Source organism: Coenobita brevimanus, chromosome 103, assembly GCF_032717465.1.
Source record: "Coenobita brevimanus isolate Jiangsu-jjx chromosome 103, ASM3271746v2, whole genome shotgun sequence".
In the NCBI taxonomy this organism is placed as follows: domain Eukaryota; kingdom Metazoa; phylum Arthropoda; class Malacostraca; order Decapoda; family Coenobitidae; genus Coenobita; species Coenobita brevimanus.
Genome location: NC_137056.1, coordinates 18603829 through 18608718, shown reverse-complemented (window position 1 = coordinate 18608718; position 4890 = coordinate 18603829). Strand labels below are relative to the sequence as shown.

General features: G+C 42.5%; 1 pseudogene; it reads left to right on the top strand.

Moving 5' to 3' along the window:
* The first annotated feature begins 598 nt into the window (after positions 1-598).
* LOC145415797 (5S ribosomal RNA) lies at positions 599-718 on the top strand (annotated as a pseudogene).
* Positions 719-4890: the final 4172 nt, after the last annotated feature.

The window sequence follows — 4890 nt, the reverse complement described above, 5'->3', positions numbered from 1 at the left end:
GGAAAGTCCCGTATTACCCACTCTTTGGAGCATTGTTGGCCGACAAACAGTCACGAAGCAGCAGCTCTATCCCACATGTCTGGTAACTGTGAATGGAAGGGAGGGTGGCCAGGGGTGGGAGGGTTTGAAGAGTTGCTCATGTCACAGTATCAATACATGTTTCCTGTCAAAAGTATGTTTCATTGCCTTCGTTTTGTAATGTTCAATAGGAATGATAGTTACACAGACTGATCATATAATTAGGACTTCCCATGTCATTCTGTCTAAAGGAAAATGAAAAACTTGTTAATCGCTCATATAGATTTTTTTCTTTATTATTACACACTACCCTAGACTTGTAAGTTTGAGATACATAATTACCAGAATAACACCGGAAATGTTTGCAGGTGGATGTTTACAGTAAGATGACAGAGGATAAATAAATAAACAGATTTATAAGAATTTTATATACATATGAATATATATATAAATATATGTATATATATTATATATATACATATATATATATATATATATATATATATATATATATATATATATATATACACACACACACACACACACATATATATATATATATATATATATATATATATATGTATGTATGTAATACCACGTTGAGTACACTGCTTCCCGTCCGATCAGCGAAGTTAAGCAACGTTGGGTCTGGTTAGTATTTGGATGGGTGACCACCTGGGAACACCAGATGCTGTTGGCATCGCTACGTGTCAAGTGGGCTTGGTGGAGGATTGGTGCCCCTCCCTGTAAAATGATTAACTCTTAGCCCTTGGCCACCCCATTTGGGATACATGGCGTCTGGCAATGAATCAATGAATGTATATATATCTATCTATCTATCTATCTATTGCCAGATGCCTCAATCCTGTTCGGGGTGGCCACAAACAAACCGCCCCCACGTCGCCCTGTCCCCCGTCAACTCACTGCCCTGCTCCCAACTCACACACCCCTCTCATATACCTCTCCACCCCATCCCTCCATCTCATCCTCGGCCTCCCCCTCCCTCTTCCCCTCTCCACCTCACTCACATACACTCTCTTCATCAGTCTTTCACCCTCCATCCTCTCTACATGGCCAAACCACCTCAGTGTATTCCTCCTAACGCTTCCTATCACATCCACTCCACAACGCTCCTTTATATCCTCATTTGTCAGCCTGTCTCTCCATGTGACTCCACAGGCTCCTCTTAAATAACTCATTTCCACTGCTCTCATTCTTGACTTGTGTCCTTCCAGCAATGACCAAGCTTCACTTCCAAACATTAGAGTTGGTATCACAATACTGTCATGTAGTAACTTTTTCACTTCCATGCTCACTTCCCTGTTTCTTATCACTCCCCTCAAGGAACCAGCAACCTTTCTTCCCTGCTGTACCCTTTCAAGCACTTCACCCTTCAAACCTCCATCCTTACTCATCACACTACCCAAGTACTTAATCGTACTCACATTTTCCAATTCCTCACCATCCAACCTTGCTGTACATTCACTGACTTCAACTCTCTCAAAGACCATCACTTTACTCTTCCCTACATTCACCGTTAGATTCCGTTTCTTACATACTCTCCCAAACTCATCCACCAAGCCTTGCAGCTCTCCTTCATCTTCACTCAACAACACAGTATCATCTGCAAAGAAGAGTACAGGGAGTTTCCAAACACTACCCTCTCTCACCAGGGCCACTCCAACATCCACTAACCTACCTTGTACCTCTTTTATTACTGCATCCATGTACAGATTGAACAATCATGGAGACATGACACATCCCTGTTTCAACCCAACCTTCAAAGAGAAAAATTCACTCAGTTCACCATCCACACGCACTGCAGCCTTAGCACCATCATACATACCCTTCACAGCATTCAACAACTTCCCATCTACTCCATATATTCTTAATACTTTCCACAATCCTTGTCTATCCACCCTGTCATATGCTTTCTCCAAATCCATGAAAGCCGCATACAACTTCTTTCTCTTCTCTAGAAACTTTTCCACTAAAGATCTAAGAATGAATATCTGATCTACACAACCTCTTCCCTTCCTAGAGCCTCCCTGTTCTTCTCCAACTAATTCCTCAGTTCTTTCTCTAACTCTGTCAATAAGTATCCTACCATACACTTTTCCTATTATACTAAGAAAAGACAGATGTCCCTATGATTACCACACACTTCTTTTTCCCCTTTTCCTTTGTACAAGGGAATAATTATACCTGACTTCCAATCCTCTGGGACTCTACCTTCCTCCCAGGTCAAGCTGCACATTTTCCACATCCATTCTACTACTATCTCTCCCCCATACTTCAGCATTTCACCACACACTCCATCAATTCCTGGGGCTTTCCCCAATTTAACTTTCTTCATTGCTTCCACAACTTCTATCCTACTGATTTCTTCCTGTCTTCTCACCTCCCTCCTTCTCCGAGCCATTCCCCAGCCACTTATACTCGCATTACTTCCATCCTCTACGTTCAACAATTCCTTCAAGTGTTCTCCCCATCTGCTCACTTTTTCTCCCTTCTCCACTAGTAATCTACCATTTTTATCTTTCACTCCCCTGCTAACGTCACTTCCACCCTGTCTTACTCTTTTCACCTCTTTCCAGAACATTTTCTTACAGTCCCTCCAGTTTACACTCAAGTTCCTTCCAAATTCCTCATCCACTCTCTTCTTACTCTCTCTTACTAATCTTTTCACCTCTCTCTTTCTTTCTACATATAACTCTCTCTTCCGCCTCTCAACTTCTTCCACGGCCCTATTTCTCATCCATTCACTGTATGCTTTCTTCTTTTGTGCAACAGCCTGTCTCACCTCTTCATTCCACCACGCTGTTCCTTGCATACCCCTCACGCCAAATCAAATGCTGCACATATTTCTTCTGTAAATATCCTGCACACACCTTCCACGTCCCCCATCTGCTGCAATTCATATTTGCCCAATCGTTCCTCCATTTCTCTCTTATACTCTGCCTTTTTCTCATCCTCTTGTAACACTTCCACTCTCCTTACAAATGCTCCTTCTTCCTGTCCTTCCCTTCTTCTATTTCTCCATCCTGATTGGACCTTGATTCTGGCCACCACCAATTAGTGGTCAGAAAGTCCACTCCCCCAACCTCTATAAGCTCTTGCATCCATTACACATTTTCGCATCCTTTCATCAACAGACACATAATCAATCATTGCCTTCCTTTCATTCAGTTCACCACCGACCCTTCTCATCACTCACCATGTACACCTGTGGATCATTTTGTGCCTGAAGAGGGTATTGGCTATCACCAACCCCCTCCCAGCACAAATGTCCACTAACGCTGCCATTCTCATCTATCTCAGCAGGCACACCCCACTCACCAACTATTCCATCCACTTTCACATTTCACTTTACCAATCATATCACCGATCAAGAACACTCTCTCATTCCTTCCAAACTTTTCCATGCACACTTCCACATTTGTCCAGAACTCTTCTCTCACTCTGCTTGCACAATCTTGTGTTGGCGCATACACACACACACAATCGCCCACATTTGTATTCCAACTTTCAATCTTACCCACACAATCTTTGACCCAACTGATCCATACTCTCTTATGCTCTTCTTCCATCCTTTACTCACAACTATACATACTCCTTCTTTTGCCCTCTCATTCTCACCTACTCCTGCACATATACCCCATCCATACTCCCATTCTCTCACGCTTTCTCTTCTCCATTTTGTTTCAGTTATTCCACATACATCAACTTTCGCACCCTCAAGCACCTGGACAATCTCTCTCTCTTTCACCTCATCATTCGCTCCCCTTACATTCCACGTTCCAATTACCATGTCCTTTGTCCGGTCCTTGGTCATCATCTTTTGGTCAGTCCTTGTCTGAGGCTTTTTGTTTGTCTTTTTAGTTAGTTGTTTTCCGGGGAGGGGCACTAACTCTCCGCCAACCCTTTTAGCCGCCTTTTATATATATATATGTGTGTGTGTGTGTATAGATAGGTAGATAGATAGACAGATAGATAGATAGGTAGATAGACAGATAGACAGACAGATAAATAGATAAATAATATAGTGCCTTTGTTTTCTAGTCAACACAAAATATAAATACATGTTATATCATTAGTAATGGCTCCTGGGGAAACATGTCTTGTTAAAGGCGAGAAGGAATAAAAGCATTCAGACCACTGTCCGAACCCGGTAACCTTCCATAACTTTCCTGACAACACTAACTCTACAGACATCTACATAATTTTTTTCATAAAATGCTAGCATCATATTGTCATCTATCCTTACAAAATTAACTCAAACACACCGCCCAAGTCATACATTGCAGATTTGCACGTGATTCCCACTCTATCACTAAACTCTTCTTTGCTCCCAATTCCCCACCTCCCCCTCCTTCACATTCACAGTTACCAGACACATGAGGTCTGGCTGCCGCGTCACATTCACCCATCTCACACCAGTGCTTCGGGAGGTGGCAATGCGGAACTTTCCCTGACTGTACAGTATTTACAATATAGTAGTCCTGGAGGGTTAGACGCAGTAGCATTTCATTTTGGTGGCGACCATCATCCACTCACTTGATGTAGTGCTGCCTACTTCCTTAGCTTTTATCATTCATTTTCTGTTCCTGCCCTCCTCTCTTCCTATTTCTCCTATCTTTCCTGTCACTTCTTATTCCTTTTCTTTCCTTTACAGGTGGTTTTACATCGAGTGACAAGCCAAATGGTTTCTTGTAAGCCAAGAAACCATTTACAACGCTGAGTGGTAACCATATAACCAAACCATATGTGCTCCCTATGTGTCAACAAGTGGGTTGGTGGAGGGTTGGTGCCCCTCCCTGTAAAACAACTAACTCAGTGTCAAATGGCCACCCTTTGCGGGATTATGGTGTC